Genomic DNA, 22,001 nt, shown 5'->3' on the forward strand with positions numbered 1-22,001 from the left:
TATATATATATATATATATATATATATATATATATATATATATATATATATACACATACACACACCCTCCACCCCTCAAGCTTCAATCTGACAATCTCAGAATGACTTCTGGGCACAATCTTAAGGGGATGGATGAGGTTCTGAAATACTGACATACAAAGAGGTACTGGATACCCTCTTTGATAAGGGACCAATAGAAGACTGCCCATGACATCTGCTCCTTAGGATAGCCTTGAGACTTCCAAGTCTTCATGACCTTCAGAACATAAAGGCTGGGCACATTCCGGTCTGCCAGCTCATGGTGTTATCATTCTTCCCTCTTTAAAAAGATGCTTGTAGGGGCAAGCTAGATGGCACAGCACTAAGCTCTTTACAATGATTCTCACAACAACACTGGAAGGTGGATACTATTGTTATCCCCATTTTACAGTTGAGAAAACGGAGGCAAATAAAGATTAAGGAACTTGCTTGGGATCACAGAGCTAGCAAATAAATGCCTGAAGCCAAATATGAACCCAAGTCTTCCTGTCTCCAGGCTTGGTGCTCTATCCACTGTACTACTCAGCTGCCCCTCAGAGCTCTTTATAATCGTACAATCTAGCCTGCCCTCGCCTAATGCCCTTTGCAGTAATTGTGTATATATGACTCATTCTCTCCTGTCTTCTTAATCACATGTAATCTGTTCCTCTTAACATTTTGCTGAAATCAATAAGATTTAGCACTTAGATAGCACTTTGAGATTTGCAAAATAATTACAAATGCCATCTCATGTTCACCCTCTCACTCACCTGGGAGGTAGATGCTATTATTATCACTATTTTACAGTTGAGGAAACTGAGACAGAGGTTGAATGACTTGCCTAAGGTCACACAGCTAGTAAGGATCTGAGACTAGAATTAAATCCTGCTTTCCTGACTCCTAGTCTTATGCTCTATTCACTATACCACCAGGCTGCCTTCTTTAAGGTCATCTATAACCTGTGGTGAAGCTCATCAACTCCCATGGACTTCCTAAAGCCCATAGTCTTTTGGAAATCTGCAGCCCTGGAACTTATGAAAGGATTGATGTCACCTAAGACCCTGTGCCAGCAACATGACTTTTTTTCTTGGGTCAGCAAGCTTGGAATTTGTTTAATTACTGCTCCCTCCCCAACCAAGTTCTCTGCTGCTACCCCCTCCCTTCGCCTTTTTGAGTTTCCTAAATTCAGTGCAGCTTCAGAAGGCCATGCAGATGCTCTGCTCTTCTCCTCAGTAACATCTCACTCTTCTTAGTGGCTTTCAAGGTTCACCACAAATCTAATCTTTACTTTAAACACTTACCTTCTGTCTTAGAATTGGTTCCAAAGCAAAGAGTGATAAGGGCTAGGCAATGAGTCACACAGCTAGGCAGTATCTGAGGCCTGATTTGAATGTCTCCAGGCCTGATTCTCAATCCCCTGAGCCACTTAGCTGACCCCAAATTTCATCTTTAATAATCGAGTATGGAGTGTCTTCCATGTAGAAAGCAGGCAACTAACTCTAGATCTTTCTTAGTTGTTCTTCTCTCAGACTGACCCCATTTAAAAAAAAATCCCCTTAGAACCAGTCTCTGTTATCTCAGTTCTCAATGTCATCAACTGATTTAGTGTGCCAGAGTTTCTTGTTTTTTGTTTTTAACTCAGACCTTTGAGAATCTACTTCCCCAACTCTTATTTCTGGGTCAGGAAGCACTTTGGCCTTGAAGGATGCTCCTGCCAATCTCCTCAGAACTTTGAAGGAAATGGAGAAGAAGTATCTTGTCATGTCACTACCTCTGTAGTAAAAAATACCCCTTTGGTCTGATTAAGGGTCTCTCAGTCTTTTTTGTCCCAATTGGCTTGCTTAGCACATTTTATAACCTTGATATGTTGGGGATCTTGACTACAACAGATCAGCTTCCCCCAATCCATCCTCTGTATTCTGGCTGGTTTGATGGGATTCTTCTAGCCACTTGCATGACTGGCATAGTTTTAAGGAGATTTTCCTGAATTGGCCTTGGACTTTTATTTCTCCTCCTGCAAGGCTCTGTCCATGGTCTCTTACCATTTTGTTTTTTTCCCTAATCTCCTTATTATACTGCCACCACCCAACTCAAAAGCAGCATTCTTTCACCAGGTTGGGTTCTGCCCTTCCAGTTTCTAGGTTAATGTGGAACTTGGTAAAGAGACTTATCCTGAATGCATTCAAGATGGGACACTTTCCCTTGTTTCCTCATTGCCCCTCTGAGCCCACTGTAGTCGTTCCTTTGGAGAGTGTCTTGATCCCAAATGAGTAATAAAATAGCCAGTCATATCTCGATTTCCCCTTGGTTCCACTAATCAGTAAACAGTGGTATGATCACCACCTTCCCTCAGGAGCTTATGATCACCCTCTGAACACCAGCTCCTTTTAAAAATTTTAAACCCTTACCATCTGTCTTAGAATCAATATTGTATGTGTTGGTTCCAAGGCAGAAGAGTGGTAAGGGCTAGGCAATGGGGGGAAATGACTTGTTCAGGGTCACATGACTAGGAAATGTCTGAGGCCAGATTGGAACTCAAGACCTTCCATCTCTAGGCCTGACTCTCAATCCACTGAGCCACCTACGTGCTCCCACCCACTCCTTCTTGTAACCCTTAGCCTTAGCTTCCATGACATTGTCAACCATCTCCTGTTTCTCCTCTCCATCTCTTAACACATCTTTTTCTATTGCTTCAATAGGTTTCTCATCCTCCAAATTCTCCTCATTGTCACCAAAGTGAATGTTTCCCACATTCCCACCATCACCCCTCTTCATTCTCTCTGCATTCCCTCCCTCGTCGACTTTGTTCCCTCGAACAATTTATACCGCGCCTCAGTGTGCAGAACGAGAGCCAGATTTGTGAACTCTTAATGAGGATCTCTGGTGACTGCCAGGGACTCAGGTCAGCGCCTTCTGGGGTCACACAACCAGTCAGAGGTAGAATATGGACCCAGATCTGCCTGACTTCAAGGTCAGCTCTTTATCTACTGTCTGTTCATTCTTGCCCTAGACTTGCCCTTCCTCTTGAGCTGGAGCGCCTCTTCTAAAGAATATTTCTCACCCTGATATCTGATCACTTCAAACTCAACGTGTCTAAAACTGTGCCATTTGCTGTCTCGAACCAGTTCCTTCTTCTGATTTCCCCATTTCTGTTCATCATATCACAAATCTAGGAGAAACTCGAATTTAAAATTACTCAGAAATTTCTAACTCATCCCTCTTCTTCACCCCTATGTTCAGAAACTTTTGTGTATTTTTCTGACATCTCCTTTCATCAGGCCTGTCCCTTCCCTTCCTTTCCTTTTCACCACCACCTTCATCTAGTCCTTTATCACTCCACTGCCATAGCTTCCGAATGGGTTTCACTTCCTCCGGGCTATTCCTACATATACTCCTACAGGTCATGTTTTATTATAATACTATTTTCCCTATTGATATCATCCCCTCAGGAAAAAAAAATATTTAAAGGCTTAGTTTTATACAGTATTAAAACCCAGAACCTTTACCCAGCCATTGTGAGTCTACATGACCTGGTCTTAATATTCTTCTCCAACATCATTTCCTAGTAATCCCCTAACAAAACTCTCCAACATACTGTCAACTAAATTGTTTCTTTTTCTTTTTATGATTCTCCATCATGACTTTCATCTCGAATGATTTCCTTCCATCTTTTTACTGCATCCAAGTTCTACCAGTCCTTCTGGACTCATCTGAAGGTCCTCACCATTCATGGAGTCTTTTAAAAGTTTCAGTATTTCTCTCTCTCTCTCTGTCTCTCTCTCTGTCTCTCTCTCTCTCTCTGTCTCTCTCTCTCTCTCTCTCTCTCTCTCTCTCTCTCTCTCTCTCTCTCTCTCATAGATGATGACTTAATACTAAATGAAATAAGTGTTTCCATACACCCTGAAGACCAGAAGGAGAAGATTGCACATGAAACTGAGACTCTCAATTTTGGGGAGCCCCTTCCAGGAAGTCTTCTCAAGGTGTTTCATCCCCAAATGCCCTTCTTTCCTCCTGATTCAGCATGTTCCCTGATCCTCATCTGTGAATATCAATTATGGCTTGAAAATTAATGTCAGTAAGAAATTTTGTGAGCTAGATAGTGTTTAATAAAGTAGCCTAAACATGCTGTCATTCTTTTTTTGGTTAACATTTATTTTTCTTTTATAAATATGTAGCATCATATGATACATAACATAATAATTTAATACATAGGGTTTGTTATAAATATGTAATAAATTCTAATAAATATGCTTATATCCTAGAGGAAAAAATTTTCACATTAGCTATATCCAAAAAATCTGTCTCATTCTTTTTTTTCCTCTCCCTCCCACTCATTTCCTCTCTCCAAGAAAGCAGATGATATTATATTGGTTGTATATGTATTATCATATAATACATATTCCCCTCTTCCTGATGTTGTAAAACAAGACATATATAGTTAACACTAGAGAAAAATTCATGGAAGAAATAAAGTGAAGAATGATGTGTTTCAATCTGTATTTGGATTCTATCTGTTCCTTCTATGGGGGTGGCTATCCCGTTTTTGGTCACGAGTTCCTTGGACTTATCCAGAATCCTTGCCTTGTTGAAAATAGTAGGAATCCACAGTTGATCATCCCACATTATTGCTGTTACTGTGTACAATGTTTTCCTGGTTCTGCTCATTCACTGTGTATCACTTCATATTTGTCTTTTTGTGATCATCTTGTTTGTCATTTCTTATGGCACAACGGTATTTCATTATATTCATATGTCACAACTTGTTCATTCATTCCCTATTTGAGGGACATCCCTTCAGTTTCCAGTTCTTTGCCATCACAGAAAAACAAATTAATTAATTAAATAAGTAAACACCTTTAAAAATATCTCTGACATTATTTGTCTTTGTGTATTATGTGATATTGGAAATTTGGGAGTCCTTGAACTAATTTTAAGGTCCCTGATCTAAACTTCCTGTGGACTTTTAGGAGACTTGAAACTACATTTCCCATGATTTCTGGCTTATGTAAATGATGTAGGCAATTACCTAATAATGTAGACAGAAGGTTAAATAGGGAGTGCTGGACTGGGTCCCTCTCTTTTTGTGATCATGGAGGAGTAGGTAAATGGTGGATCCCTTTAAATTAACTCAACAGGCACATGGCTTCATTTTTCTAAATGGCTTTCAATAAACCCTTTGAAACCATGATATTTTTAATTTTATCACTCTATATTAATTTTATTTCTTACAATATTAAATTTTGACACCATGTTTTTACCTTTCTTTGTAATACCAGAGCTTGGCCCAATACTTGGCACTTAAGTTAATAAATATTTTTAGAATTTAATGGGGTTTAATATCTTTATTATTCTTACATAATAAAAATAAAATTTAATAAATATTTTCCTTCTATTTATGCCTTGCTTCTTTAAAGGGAAATTGTACCCTCTTCCTCAGTACTGACCTGCTCTGTAAATGTTCAAGTGAATCCAACACATCTAATGGGGAAAAAAAGTAACTCTAATGGCCCATAATGTTAAACTTGAATCAATCCTGAACCCTTCACCTTAAGAAATGCTGATTAGATTTGCACAAGCCACTGGGTCATTAAACAGTATGATTGAATGATAGAAGCTCTTTTTATGCCCACTCATAACTTTTATCACAATAGCCCTCACTTTGACATCTGCTGCATAAGCCATTTCAGACACATAAAGTGATCATTTTGACTTCTTGATTTGGTTAAGCAAGTAAGTCAAGGCCTTCACAGATACTGTATTGCCCCTTTGCTGTAATTAGACAAAAATAGAACAGACCATCACTGTCTCCAGGGCCTTGTATGAAGGCAAGGCCATGCTGGGGGACCTTTCAGGACTATGTTCTTGATGCTGTCTCTTTTCGTTCACCAGCATCCCTGACTGGCTACCTATGGAAGCTTCCCTCAGAACAAATAGAAACAAACAAAATCAATCCAATGCTTCAATCATCTCTTGTTGTTCATTCCTTTCAGTCATGTCTGACTCTTCAGGACCCTACTTAGGATTTTCCTGGTAGAGATACTGGAATAGTTTGCTATTTCCTTGTTTAGTCCATTTTACAGATAAGGAAAATGATGTTGAGTTGTGTGACCATCAATTACTTTAAGGTTTACAAAGTAGTTTAGATACATTAGTAGTGTTGCTCAGTTATTTTCTGTTGTATCTCATTCTTCATGACCCCCTTTGGGGTTTTCTTGGCAAAGATATTGAAATGGTTTGCCATTTCCTTCCCCAGCTCATTTTAAAGATGAAGAAAGGGTGAAGCGACTGACACACCCATCATATCTACCAATATGGAAAACATTCAACATCCCTATTATATTATCCCCCCGCCAAAAAAAGAGGAAAAGAATATGTTTCATTATCAGTACTTTGGAGTCAAGATTGCTCATTGTGCTTATCTGAACATTGATGTCCTTTGGTGTGTTGAGTAAGGGAGACAGACACGTTTCCCTTGAAGTACACAAAAATGTATAAGAAAGTCATAGGCTTCGAAGGAAGAGGGCACCCAGCAACAACTCTCATTGGCTAGTTCAACTAGGAAACGACTCATATCTGTCCATAGGTTAGATCATGTAGGAAGTAGCCCACAACCCTTATGTGGTGAGAGAGATCTTTTGATCATTACCCAAGAGTCACTTGATGGTTATCAGGTGAAAAAGGCTGTTTCCTGGACCCACTCCGGATAAGGATGGGTGTCGATGTTCATGAACTCCACTCAGAAGGGTGAGGGCTGACTCTAAGGACTAAGTTAAAGCAGTTTTAAGATTTAACCAAAATATGGATAAAAAAGCCTTATAAAATCATGACATACTAATTATCTTAGAATCATAATTAAGATTATCTTAAAACTATCACTAACATTAAAATCTAATCATGTATAAGAGAGGAGGGATATTCTCTCACTGAGAGGGCTAAGTGACTTGCTCAGAGTCACATAGCTAGGAAGTATTTGGGGCCATATTTGAACCCAGGACTGGTCTCTAGGTCTCTAGACCTGGCCCTCCATCCACTGAGCAAGCTAGCTGCCCCAGAGTCTAAACTCTTTATTTTGTCGCTTCAGAAACTTGTCCAAAGGTCAGTCTTCTGTCTTGTAATTTCCCTCTACCCTTTACTTGGGTAGCCTCCAGGCTCAATTTTGAGTTATTTGTACATCCACTCTGGTATTGTCTGCCCTTGTAACCTCACCACCCATTTAACTTAAATGCAAGTTTCTTTGGAACCTCTTGTTGCTGTCCAGATGTGTTTGACTCTACATGACCCCATTTAGGATTTTCTTGACAAAGATCCTGAAAGGGGTTGCCATTTCCTTTTCCAGCTCATTTTATAGATAAGAAAACTGAACCAAAGAAGGTAAAGTGACTTTCCGAGGGTCACATAGCTAGTGTCTAAGACCAGATTTGAGCTCAGGAAGGCGAGTCTTTCTGACTCCAGGTCTGCTTTCTAACCCCTGAGTCACCTAGCTGCCTCTTGTAACCTCACCCTCTACCCTTTCACTCAAATTCAAGTTGATTCAATCAAAGTCATTGATGACTACACCCAGGTCTGCAAACTCATATTATCACCTGAGGATTACTCCTCTCCCCCAATGAGGAATTAGTGGGGAGCAGCTGAGGTGAGTCTTAAACCACCTCCTCATTAAAATGTCTACTGGCCTAGATGGTTATAACTTTGGAAGGGGAAGTCCAAATCATGTGTCATCAGGTCAAACAGAAAGAAGACACCCCTCAGTTTAAAAGTTTGGAAGAGGGGAATTTTCTAAGGGAAAGAGAATGTATTCTCTTTCAAACATGTGAAGTTTTGTTATGATTAAAATTATTTCAAGAGACTAATTTTTCAGTAAGAATATGCTTATTGATTATACCATGTTTATTGGTAGGCTCGCATCCTAATGGATGAAGTGATATAGGTCTCCATGGTTGTCTCTGATGATCAGGGACCACCCCAGCTAGATTAGGCAGTGTGATAAATGGATTTTTAGGAATTCATCATTCAGCCCCTCCCTTAAGCAACCCAAGACATCTTTAATTGCTGATAACAAATTAAGAGATGGTCCTTCAACCTATCTGCTTCTCCCTATATATACATCACAGGAAACACATACACAGGAAAAGAACCCTTGCCCCTTTCAATTAGTAAACAAAGTCTTTTAAAAGGAAGATAGTCCTTTGGATTCCCCAGGACAAAAAAAATACAAAGAGGAGCCAACTAAATGGTATCTCTGACTCAGATCTCAAACAGAGGAATACACAATGATTTCCTCTATTATATAGGAATTAATATAGTATACAAAAAATAAATTCTCATAGTTTGAGATTCATCCATTTCCAAGTGATCTTAAGATAGCTGATGATTTGTATTAGAGCTCAGTAGAGATATGTAGAGTTTTTAGCATAAAAATGGTAACAAAATCTATGGAAACTGGTAAGATCACCAAGGTCACTGATTTCTCTCTGTTCTCTTGTTTCCACATCTGTAAAATGGGGTGATTGAACAAGACTGCCATCAATGTCTTTTCTATCTCTAGATCTAAGATCCTCTGATAAGGAGCTCATCCTTCCTTAGTCCTGGAGAACAGAGAAACTTAATAAAGATTTTACTTTGGAAAATGACCATGTTTTTTTCAAGAGTGAAGACTATACCTTTCCTTCATATTGGAGAAGAAAGACTGAGGAAGAAGTTCACAGTCAAGATGGCCAGTAAAAAGGACCAGAGACAACTTTATTTCCAAAGCAAAGAAAGAGTTAGACAATCCCTTAAAAATAATCTGTTTCTACTAAGGAAAAGAGGAAGATCCTGTTTGCTGCCTGCATAAAAGTACAGATTATGATTTTAGGGCTGGCCACAAAGAATAAACAAATGAGACATATTTGTTCACTAAATCTTGTCACATGGGATTTGAATATCTTAGTGGTTGTGTTCTTTTCTCGAGCAAATATTCAATTAGGTCAGTGTTACTTAGTGACTAAAATACTGGATGTCCAGTTCATTTGTGGTTCCAAATCCTACCTCGGATTCCTTTTGGCTGTGAGATAATGGACAAATCACTTAGTTTCCATAAACTTCAGTTTCATTGTCTGAAAATTGAGAATAATGATGCCTGCTATGCCCATCACTCAGAAAAATGTATCAGACTCTTTCTGCTTTCCATCTTTTCAGAGAATGGAGCTGAAGACAGCAGAACTTAGCCAACAATGACCAGAAGTCCATGGGACTCTCATGAATCTCAGTCACTAGATCAAAGAGGAGGCTTTGTCCTGGAAGCTGGGTTCCTGGCCTCTCATTACTTGAGTCTAACAGCAGAGGCAGAGAAATTGATAGTTACATGGACTCTCAACCATGGGGTCCCAGAAGAAGGGAACTAAGTAGTCATGGAGTAGGTATCTTAAACCCCAGCCTTGAGAAAGGATGTGTTCCTAGGCAGTACCAGCCTTGAGATCACCTCTCTAGGGATCCCCAAGATCGAAAATTCCATGATACCAACCTCTAGAGCAGAAATTCTTTTTTTTCATTAAAAATTTTTATTTAATTAATTGATTTAGGATATTTTTCCATGGTTAAATAATTCATGGTTTTTTTCCCTTCCTCCCCCCTCCCCAGCCAAAGAGTAATTCCACTAGGTTTTACATATGTCATTGATCAAGACTTATTTCCATATTATTAATATTTGCATTAGGGTGATCGCTTAGAGTCTACATCCCCAATCATATCCCCAATGAACCATGTGATCAAGCAGTTGTTTTTCTTCTGTGTTTCTATTTGCACAGTTCTTTCTCTGAATGTGGATAATGTTCTTTCTTATAAGTTCCTCAGAATTGTCCTGGGTCATTGCATTGCTGCTAGTAGAAAAGTCCATTACATTAGATTGTGCCACAGGGTATCAGTTTCTGTATATATGGTGCTCCTAGTTCTAGAGCAGAAATTCTTAAGCTGGGGTCCATAAGCCAGCAAAGGTTTTTTTTGGTAGAATTCAAGCAGTCATAAATGAGAATATTTTGATTTCTATTTCAATAAATTGGTTTTTTTGTAAGTCTACATACTTAAAAACATTCTGAAGAAGGATCCATAATTTTGTCAGATGATGAAAAGGTTTAAGAACCACTGCTCTAGAGAGAAAGGAAGATTCTCTGCTAACATTTGGCCTCTTTAGAACCTTCATTTTCACAATTCAGGCATTAAATCCCTCTGAAAGCGAATGGTACTTCCTGGGTGATGCCAACCTCTTGGAAGACAAGGTCATGCTCATGATGCCATTGAGGTAGAGGATCAATTAAGGACTGAAGATCTAATAGGCATCATATCTGGATAATAGGTGGTCTGAGAAGGATATTTTGGTTTGAAAAGTTGCCAGGCTTTTGTATACCTTTTGATAATGCGGGGATTGTGGGGAGGGGCTGGGACACTTCTGGATGGGATATAATATGTAGATATGAAGAAAAGCAAGCTAAACATATAAGAGATTTGTGATTTCACTTGTGTACAGTCTTCTTTTTCTTGGCACATGAAAATTTGTTTTATTTCATTTTGTAAAATTTGGAATGAAAAAGAAAGTTACCAAGATGGTGAGTGTTACCACAAGGGAATAGATGGACATACCCCACCCCCCCCAAAAAAAACAGTGATGCACTTAATTTGCTTATAGTTCCAGATATAGAATAGGAGGGAGTGGGAGCACTGTGGAGGGAACACATATAACTTTATGGCAGCTATCAAGAAGATGGTCAGGCTGGGAATGAAGTGAATTATAGATACCAGCCTAGATGTGGTTGGTTGCCAACTAAGGCCACCACTAATGAGGACAGTGGAGCCCCTGGAAGTTCTGGAGAAGAAAAGCTTAAGTCTTCAGGGGTTTGATTTTTAATCTAAGAATAACGGAGGTTGTTAAGGAGAAGAATGGGGAGTCAAAGATACTTCCTAGAGACAACTCTTGGCAAGAACAAAATGAGTCAGTGTATTTAAAAGGGGTCGCCCATACAATTGAGCCTAGTAATCTTGGAACCTGGAAGCCATGTTACTTATTTAAAATGATTATATAAATATTTTTGTTGTCATTCAATCTTTTTCATTCATGTATGATTCTTCATGACCCATTTGAAGGTTTTTTTTTCCTTTTAAACCCTTAACTTCTGTGTATTGGCTCCAAGGCAGAAGAGTGGTAAGGGTGGGCAATGGGGGCCAAGTGACTTGCCCAGGGTCACACAGCTGGGAAGTGTCTGAGGCCGGATTTGAACCCAGGACCTCCCATCTCTAGGCCTGACTCTCAATCCACTGAGCTACCCAGCTGCCCCTTTGTTGTTGTTCTTTTGCAAAGATTACAAAGTGATTTTCCATTTCCTTCTCCCGCTCATTTGACAGATAAAAAAACTGAGGCAAACAGGGTAAAATGGCTTGCCCAGAGTCATAAAGCTAGTAATTGTCTGAGACTAGATTTGAACTCAAGAAGATGAGTCTTCCTAACTTCAGGCTGAGCACTCTATCCACTGTACCATCTAGCTGCCCCATGAGAAAGTTAAAGCATTAGAAATCATATCAGTTATTATTATAACATATATGAGTCCATCAGGGCATAAAACAGCAGACCACACAGTGTAATAGATGGAGCACTAGTCTTAGGCACAAGAAGACTTCATTCCGTTCCAATCCTGTCTCGGTCACTTCTTGTGCTTGTCATCAAATATTTTTTCCTCATCCCTGGTTTCCTCATTTATAAATTGGAGGGAATAGTAGCACTTCCCTCCCAGCATTGCCATTAGGATCAACTGAGAGAACTGTGTAAAGACTTTGCAAACCTTAAAGTACCACATATATGTCAGCTACATATGTGTCATCTAAAGTACCACATACATGTGACGAAAGCCTGCAGCTTTCTGGTTCCTCTGATAAACTAAGTACATAAAAAAAATCATTACTATTTTGGAAATCCTAAAAGAACCTGCAGAAGTATGAAAATTAAGGCAGGTTCTCACTGGGGGACCTCAGATCACAGAAATTGGGACCTTGAAAACCAACCATCTTGTTCACAGCCTTCATCATTGTCTTGAATAAATGTCATTGACCCAGAATGGCCCCGAGCCAGCTCCTACCAGATCTTAGAGCTGATTATAAAATTCTTAGTGTGAGCATTTCAGTTCAAAAACTGGGAAATGCTACTACAATCAAGTTTGATTTATTGCTTTGTTGATTGGCTAGAGTCTAGTTTGGTTCCCAAACTTTTTTGGCCTACTTCCCCCTTTCCAGAAAAAAAATATTCCTTAGCCCCCTGGAAATTCATTAAAAAAAAATTTAATAGCAATTAATGGGAAAGATAAATGTACCTGTGGCCGTCACTGCCTCCCTGGATTGCTGCAGCACCCACCAGGGGGCGGTGGCGCCCACTTTGGGAATCACTGGGCTAGACTTAAAGTGATGGAGAAATTGTTTCATACTGAAAAGTGTCTTGTGGATTTTTGGAGAGCTGGTTGTTAAATGTTTACCCGGATACCCTTTGACCTCCTTTGATGCCATTGACCTTTTTACATTTTGCTATGACATTCATTTTTGGATGAGAGTGTTTTTGCATAAAGATCGCTAGGTGGCACGGTGTGTAGAGCCCTGAGCACTGAGTCAGGAAGACCTGGGTTCAAATCTGACCTCAGGTATTTGCTAGTTGTGTGACTCTGTGCAAATCGTTTTATCTCTACCCCACTTAAGTAGAGATTAAACGTAAAATGGGTCAGGAATGGCGACTATGTTCCAGGGTTGTAGTGAGGATCAAATGAGGTAACGTTTACAAGGTCCTTAGTTCCGTGCCAGCACATAGTAGGTGCTTAATAAATGTTTTATTTCCTTCCCCTTTCTCCTCTCTCTCTCCTGCTACTATACAATAAAGTTTCTCTTGAAATGAAGAAAAACAGTTGCTCCAAAGCCACCTATTCAGAAAGTGTCCAACAGAGTTTGCACCCTTCTGCATTCCTGGTGCCCCCTCTATGGTGGGAGGAGGGACACGGTTTTACAATTTAGGCGCCCAGACCTAGATGTACCATCAGAATTCCATGGGGTTTGGGTTCTTTTTGGATCTCTTTCACGCATCTCACTCATCATCGTGTCAGTCCTTCACCGGGTTCTCCTCTCCCTTCAGATCGGTTCAGACAAGTATTTCCCCGGTTCTTCTAAAGTCTTCCTTTCCATCATGTCTTACGTTCACATACAACGTTGTTTCTGCAGACAATCCCCAGACACACTTTGCTTTGAGTCCAAGAAACAGTATGTCAAAGAAGCCACCTCCCAGCCTCTCCTTGCCTCCCCCAGGCTTGGAATTCCTTAAGGTTTATGACAAGTAGTGGGATCACTGGGTCGGAAGATGGAAACTTTTTAGGGACTTGAATCCAAGTGTTTAGATGACAAAACTGAGACCCAGAAAGGAGACGTGTTCTGCCCTAAATCATACAGATTGTAAGTAGAGAGTCTGGATTTAGACCCACATTTCTACCTTCAGATGCATTATTTTTTCTGCCATACCATTGTGTTCATGGGGGCAGCTAGGAAACCCAGTGGACAGAGTGCCAGCCTTGGAGTTTGGAGGACCTGAGTTCAAATTCAGTCTCATACACTCTAGCTGTGTGATCCTAGACAAGTCACTTAACCCAGTTTGCCTCAGTTTTCTTATCTGTAAAATTAGATGGAGAAAGAAATGGCAAACCACTCCAGTATCTTTGCCAAGAGAACCCTATGTAGGTCACAAAGAGTCAGACATGACTGAACAGTAAAATATTAATTACTCAACTAGTCCAGGATGACATGAATAAGATGACAGATGCTGAATAATTAGTAAATAGTAGAAATACAAAGAAGTGGTTTTCTCTTAAATTAGGTGGATATAGTTTAGAATCCTTAAATTTCTTTCTTTTTAAAAAAATTTTTAAAGCTTTAACCTGTGTGTATTGGCTCCTAGGTAGAAGAGTGGTAAGGATGGGCAATGGGAGTCAAGTGACTTGCCCAGGGTCACCCAGCTGGGAAGTGTCTGAGGCCAGATTTGAACCCAGGACCTCCTGTCTCTAGGCCTGACTTTCAGTCCACTGAGCTACCCAGCTGCCCCTAGAATCCTTAAATTTCTGAAAAAAAAACCAAATATTTTTCTTTTTCCTTTTTTTTAAACCCTTACCTTTGATTTTAGAATTGATTCTATGTATTGGTTCCAAGATAGAAGAGTGGTAAGGGCTAGGTAATGGGAGTTAAGTGACTTGCCCAGGGTCACACAAGTAGGAAGTGTCTGAGGCCAGTTGAACCCAGGACCTCCCATCTCTAGGCCTGGGTCTCAACTTAGTGAGCTACTTGGCTGCCCCCAATACTGACTTTTTTTCTTGACAAACTCTCAGACCGTCCTATGATGTTGACACCAAGCTGCAGGCTCATTTATCTTCACTTTTTCACTGGTTAATTTTATTCTACTTTACTGGGCATCAGAAGAGTTTCCAAGTGGCTCAGTGGTCCACTGCATCTGCTCTTACCTGCTATTGATCAGACAGTTCCTGTTTATGATACGGAATAAGACAATGCCCTGTAAGAATTGTGAGGCGTAGAAGGAGCATGGGTTCGGGCATCCATGGACTTGAGTTTGAATCTCATTCCTGTTACTTATTACCTTGGGTGGTGATTTCACCTGTGCAAATCACTGCACTTTTCCAAGTTTTCTGCTGTGGAAAATAAAAGGCTTGTATTCTCAGGCACCTTCTTCCTTGACATCTAAGATTCTACAGAAAATCTGCTCTCCTCAAGTATAATTCAGTGAATGAAAAGCTAGCCTGTCCAGAGTTGACCATTAAGGGGGTTGTTTATGGGAAATGTGATTTGCCCCGTGGTGAATCGCATGGGTGGTTCTCACTTTACTGAAGTGAGAGCCGAAGGTGGTTGTGAATGAGGAAAAAGAACTAGGTTTCAGATGGCATGCGATAAGTACAGAGGAAGTGGTGGAAAGGACCAAGGGAGAACAACAGACATAAAGGAACATTGATTGGAGTGAATTGGGTAGCCTGGGGAATAGAGGAAGATTGGCAATGTGGAGTCTTCATTGGAATTCCCTTAGACTACTCGGTGGTTAAGTTTCTAGGGTAGGGACAGAAGGTCTCAAGAAGCTGGAAGATAACTTAGCAGGACAGCAGTCCTTTAGAACTACCTATAAAAACCATAAAAGGGTTAGAGGAGAGTAGCAGGATGTAATTGTGGATTTCATGAAGGACTCTCCAGTGAAGAGAAAGTTGGGTGAGCTGTAACAAAAGCCTCCTGAAAACGGATTTTGATTTTGCCCTGGATAGTCTTTGTTTCCGATGGTAGCCAGACATTAGAGATTAGGAAGAAGGCAAAGCTTTGGAGAGCAGGAAACATCGTGAGAAGAAGGGGTAAGTTTAGAAGTATAGACAATTCGATGTTGGTTTTTCCCCTGCTCTGATTAGATTATCATCAAAGCATCTGTGAATGTCAACTAAAAATGTCTTGTGAAAAGGATATTTATCTATTAATACCATTAATTTATATCATATCATATCATATCATATCACATCACATCACATCATATATCATATCATATCATATCATATCGTATACATTATGTTATATTGTGTTACATTATGTTATGTTATATTATGTTATATAATATCACATTATATTATATCATATTATATCATATATCATATTATATCATATCATGTCATGTTATATTATATTGTGTCATGTCATGTCATGTCATGTCATGTCATGTCATGTCATGTCATATTATATTATATTATATTATATTATATTATATTTCATTACATTACATTACATTACATTATATTATATTATATATTAGTAAGTATTAACACTAATAAAAATAATAAATGTACCTGGCACCCATGAACCTGAGAGGGAAAGGTATTTTGAGAACCATATTTTCGTTTCCTTTGTAATCCTTTGTAATTATTTTATGCATTTTAAAGCATTAACCCAAGAAGGGTTCAATAGATTTCACCAGATGGCTAGTGGGGTGTCAATGACACAAAACGATTTAGATCCTCTGCATCAATAAATGCTTTGTGAGAGCCATTCGTTTGTGAAAGTCCCTTTGACAGCTGGGGTTGAATGATTTCTAAGAGACTTTAATTGAGGATTGTTAGATGCCAGTGACAATTAGTGAGTCCCCAAGCTAAGCAATCTGCAATTACTCTTTTTCTACTATTCTATTTTATTTACATAGTTAAAAGTAAAATTCTATATACTGTTTTTGAGTCAAATGCCTTTGTTAGATAATATATGATGAGAATCTACCCTGATTTAAGTACATTCTTAAAAAAACTCATTTTGTATTCATTGTAGTTGTAATTTTGTATCAATGGTATTTAATTTATGATTACATTATTTAATATTAGTTGAACATTTGTAATCCCCCCAAAATTATTACCTGTAAGACCTTGGCTAAGTCATTTCTCTTCCCTGGAATTCAATTTTCTCATTTGTAAAATGAGTGAAATTAAATGACCTTTTCGGTTTTTCCCATTCGAAATCTATGATCCCATGAAACAAGTAACTTCTTTTACTCAAAATGAATCTTTGCCCTGAATTTCTTTTTCTTCTTACTATTTTTAAATTTTGATTACAGAATACACGTAAGAACATACGGGTTTGTAGCCAATGTTGGTGGTATAAATTTCATAAAGAAACTTTTATTTATCACTGATTGATTGTAATTCTCTTCCTCCATTTATCCTGTCCGAGGCTGTGCATGGTTACGATTTCAGATAATTTTAGATTCCTCCTCCTTCTCTAAAAGAGAAAAGAGACCTATTTTGTAGGGCTGGATCATCTCTTATCACAGATGGGAAAATAGTCGGCTTGAGGAGCCTCTTTAGAAAAGATGAACTTGACCTAGAAGTCAAAGGCAAACAGAAGGATGGGCCCCATTTCCCTCTGGCTTCACCCAAACACAGAGGAGAGCAAACACTTCCCTCCCTGCTATCTCTGTACATAAGATTAAAAGCAGCAGGTGCTCGTACCTTCCTGGAGCCATCGATAACATACACGATAGCTTCACGTTGACCTCCGGATCTGGGTTGAGACGCCGTCATGCGTGCAGCAAGGTAATCATTTCAGCGTGGGGGCAGTTCCGGCTAACTCCCTGCTCCTTCTCCAGGTCTGACCACTTTTCCCTTTGGGATGAGCACAGTGGGGAAAAGGCCGGGGAAGTCTCAGAAATATATGTGAGCAGTCAGTCAAGGAGCATTCATTTTTATTTATTTATTTTTTTAAATCCTCACCTTCCATCTTGGTTTTTTTTTTTTTAAACCCTTGTACTTCGGTGTATTGTCTCATAGGTGGAAGAGTGGTAAGGGTGGGCAATGGGGGTCAAGTGACTTGCCCAGGGTCACACAGCTGGGAAGTGGCTGAGGCCGGCTTTGAACCTAGGACCTCCTGTCTCTAGGCCTGACTCTCACTCCACTGAGCTACCCAGCTGCCTCTCACCTTCCATCTTGGAGTCAATACTGTGTATTGGCTCCAAGGCAGAAGAGTGGTAAGGGTGGGCAATGGGGGTCAAGTGACTTGCCCAGGGTCACACGGCTGGGAAGTGTCTGAGGTTGGATTTGAACCCAGGACCTCCTATCTCTAGGCCTGGCTCTCAATCCACTGAGCTATCCAGCTGCCCCCAAGGAACATTTATGAAGCACTGCCTGCGTGCCAGGCTTTATTGTGGTGAGTCAGTCCCTTCAGCCGTGTCTGACTCTTTGGGACCCCATTTCAGGTTTTCTCGGCAGAGATGCTGGCGTGTTTGGCCATTGCCTTCTCCAGCTCATTTTGTAGATGAGGAAACTGAGGCAAACAGGGTGAAATGCCTTGCCCAGAGTCACACAGCTAATAAGAGCCTGAGACTGGATTTGAAATTGCTAAGACGAGTTTTCCTGACTGCGGAACAGACTCTTTATCCACTGTGGTGCCACAAAGGCAAGGAATTAAACAGTCTTTATGGTCAAGGAGCTCATTGTCTGTTGGGTAAGAAAGCCTATACATGTGTAAGTATATAGAGATCAGGCACAAAATACTTGTAGAGTACATAGAAAGTACTTTCTAGGATGTCATTTGGAAGGGAGGCCAGTAGCAACTGAATGAACATTGGAATGAATAAATGAACTAATGGCCTTTATTTTTTTTTTTAAACTCTTACCTTCTGTTTTTGAATCAAAGCTAAGTATAGGTTTAAAGGCAGAAGAGTGGTAAGGGCTAGGCAGGAGGGGTTAAGTGACTCTCCCAGGGCCACACAGCTAGAAATTATCTGAGGTCAGATTTGAACCCAGGTACTCCCCACTCCAGGTCAGACTCTCTAGCCACTGAGCCAATTGGCTGCCCTTAGTGATGGTTTTAATTATCCATCTGCTCCATGTTCAGTCCTGGGCTAATTCCTGGGGATACAAATACAAAAAGGAAACAGTCCTTGCCCTCAAAGGGCTTACGTTCTAAGGAGGAGACAACAGAGAGGTGCCATGGTCTGAGAGGTCAGAAAGATGGCGAGTGGATCGGTAGACCAGTCAACCATGGTGCCTTTCCAGACGCACTGGCGGTGGCGATCGGTTTACCATTCCCAGAGCAAGATGTGGGAATGGGGAAGGAGGGATTGAGACAGAGGTATGAAGGGCAGAGAGGAAGCTGGCAGGAGGATCGTGCAGAGGGGCTGAATGGACAAAAGTAATCGGGCTCCTCTTAGGCTTGACCTCTGGAGAATTCCAACGCCACAAGACACCCGAATAAGGTCAGAGAGTCTCTGCCAGAGGATTTCCATTGAGGGAAAATGTACTTCCTCCCAAAGCAGTTTAATCCATGCCTCTAATTGTTAGAAAATGTAAACCTAAATTTGGATGTTGCAATTTCCACCAGTTCGTCCTAGTTCTCCCCTCTGAGGCCAAATGGACCAAGTCTAAGCCATCCATCTTCCCCCTGACAGCGTCGCGTGCTCCCTCCTTCCCCAGGCTTTTCTAGGACAAATATATTCCAGTTCCTTTGACTGATGCTCAAAGGGCAGGACATGCATCTTATGAACCCAGATCCAATGATTTAGCTCCAGGAGGGATTCTTAATATTAATCTGAATTAGGGATGGCTCCTCGTTTCTGGTCTTGGAGAAATGCTTCCTTTCCCTGACTATGTATTCCGGGCCTGACAAGAAAGAATCAGGGCTTTTGCTGCTTGGATCCTGATCAGGAAGCTTCCTCTAGCAATTCACATCATCAGCTGCCTGGCAAGCTATGCTTTAGCCCATTGATTCCCAAAGTGGGCGCCACCGCCCCCTGGTGGGTGCTGCAGCGATCCAGGGGAGCGGTGATGGCCACAGATGCATTTATCTTTCCTATTAATTACTATTAAAATTAAAAAAATGAATTTCCAGGGGGCTAAGGAATATTTTTTTCTGGAAAGGGGACAGTAGGCCCAAAAAGTTTGGGAACCGCTGCTTTAGAAGGTTGCCTACGGGACTGAGGTTAAGTGACTTTCTCAGGGTCACACATCAAAGGCCAGAATGGAACACAGGTTTTCCTGGCTTTTAAGCCAACTTGTAACTCAATATGCTCTGTTGCTTCTAAGATGTGGAACTGTTATTGTTCATAAACTCACTGGACAGCTGATGAAAGTGAAATATGAAGAAAAAAAGGAACTCAGGACTCTTCTGGAAGTTTCTGCTTTAACTAGAGAAATGGAGAATTTTGTCTTTAAGAAAGGAGACGATGTAATAAGGAAGGTCTACTTTCTGCCTATGATTTTGAAAAATAGGAAGCCGTGGTCACAAGAGTAGAACCGGGGGGAGAACTTGGAAAGTGGTGACTCTGCCAAGTCAGACAAATAAAAAGGAGAGACGCAGCCAGAGTCCGATATGTGTTCAAGACTTTGACTTGGAAGAGTCCAAAGAGTTTGGGAAAAGGAGCTCAAAATTCCCAAATTTAAGAGTCATCAGAGGAAGTTGGTTCCCTCGGGATGAGAGAACCTCACACTTGAAATGTGGACAACAGAAACACGCATGATTGTGATGAGGAAGAAAGGAGGGGCTGCCGAAAGACACCGGGATCTTTGCACAGGGAATTTGTCATTGAAGATTTTAAAAACAAAGCCACAGGAGCAGCTAGAAGGCTCGGTGGACAGAAAGCCAGCCCTAGAGATGGGAGGTCTTGGATTCAAATCTGGCCTCAGACACTCCATAGCTGTGAGACCCTGAGCAAGTTAACCTCCATTGCCTAGCTGATGTGCCATTTCCTTCTCCAGCTCATGTTACAGATGAGAAAACTGAGGCAAGCAGGGTTAAATGACTTGCCCAGGATCACACAACTATTTAGTGTTTGAGGTCAAATTTGAGCCTGGGTCTTCCTGATTTGGGGCCACTCTATCTATTGCTCCACTTTGCTGCCTACATTTTATAAGCAGTTTGTATGTAGTCACGTGTTTTGGCTATTTCTTGAAAACGACTTATTTTCCTAGTGATGAAGCAGCAATGCCCCTTTAGTAACTCTCATTTTCTCATAGCTTAGGATTTTTTGTGTATTTCTGGAGCAGTCTAGTATTTATTGAAATTCTTTTATGTTGATATTCTTTAGTGAAAATGGCCAATAATTCTTCTCTGCTTTATGCCTTCCAGACTTAGTTATAAGGACCATATTTATTTCATAAATGAGGATTGAGAAGGAGTTATTTTTTATTGTTTTGTTTATTTTTTAATTTGAGAGGGAATGCAAAGAAGCTTTTCTTTGCCTTTTCCAGCAAAAGGGAACACGTATCTTTATTTGACGTTCTGACAAAGGTTGTTATTCAGACGTTTTCGATCACGTCTCATTCTTGGTGCCTCCATTTGGGGTTTTCTTGGCAAGGATATTGGAATGGTTTGCCATCTTCTTCTCTGGCTCATTTTACACCTCTTTCTTCTCCAGCTCATTTTACAGGTGAGAAATTGGGGGCAAACAGGATTAAGTGATTTACCCAGGGTCACACAGCTGAGGTTAGATTTGCACCCCAAACTTCTGATCTTTAGGCCTGGCTCTCAATCCACCAAGCCACCTAGCTGCTCCCTTCTTTCTTGATTATTGAGAATAATTTTTTAGCTTAGGCATTGGTTACTCTTTAACTATTGAATAAAAATTCACTTGAAAAACACTTTTGACTAAGGAATTTTAGGTAGTTCATGAATGGCTTATTCAGTTTATTTTTATGAGATTAGGTTATTTATCGTCTCTGCTTCTTATACTTTGTAAATTTAGATATTTTACATTTTGTAAATTTCTTTTAAAGATTTTCTGAAAATTTATATCTGTAAAATATACATTTTGGGTATAATAGTGACTGAGATTCATTTTTATTTGCTCCCTGTTATAAATTTACCTTGCACATCATAAACTTTGGTAATTCGATTTTCTCCTCTCCCTCCTTTAGTCAAATTAGCTAAAAGTTTACCAATTTGTCAGTCTTTTACAAGTAACAAATATTAATTTCTGTTTTCATTTTGGTGTTTTTTTCATTTTTAATCATATCTTTTTCTTTTCTAATTTTTATCATTTCATATCATCCTATGAGAATCTGTGTAGAGCTGAAAGATACCTTAAAATTATCTAGTCTAATCTCTCACTTTACACTTGGGGAAACTGAGGCACCAAGAACATACGTGATTTGAGTAAAGTACACAGGAATTAAGTAGCAGAAATAAGATTCCAACTTAGGTCAAGTGACTTCAAATTAGTTCAAAACCTTTTGCACTACTTGTTGCCTTCATGCTTATTATTACTCATTTGATTTTCTAGTTCTTGAAATTATATCTTCAGTTTATTAATTCTCTGTTGTTCTATATTATTGATATAGTTATCCAAGATATTATTTTCCTCTGAAGTCTACTTATCACTATTCCAGTATGGTATCCCAGTGGTATACAATTTCATTGTTTTCTTTCTGTTTTATAGTTGTAACTTTGATAATTTGATCTTTCATTTACTTATTTGA

At 39.8% G+C, this 22,001-nt stretch overlaps 1 pseudogene; it reads right to left on the reverse strand.

Moving 5' to 3' along the window:
• LOC123242030 overlaps positions 1-17,111 on the reverse strand; it is a 63,526-nt pseudogene extending 46,415 nt beyond the window's left edge.
• Between the last annotated feature and the right edge of the window lie 4,890 nt (positions 17,112-22,001).

This window comes from Gracilinanus agilis, chromosome 3 (genome assembly GCF_016433145.1).
Source record: "Gracilinanus agilis isolate LMUSP501 chromosome 3, AgileGrace, whole genome shotgun sequence".
In the NCBI taxonomy this organism is placed as follows: domain Eukaryota; kingdom Metazoa; phylum Chordata; class Mammalia; order Didelphimorphia; family Didelphidae; genus Gracilinanus; species Gracilinanus agilis.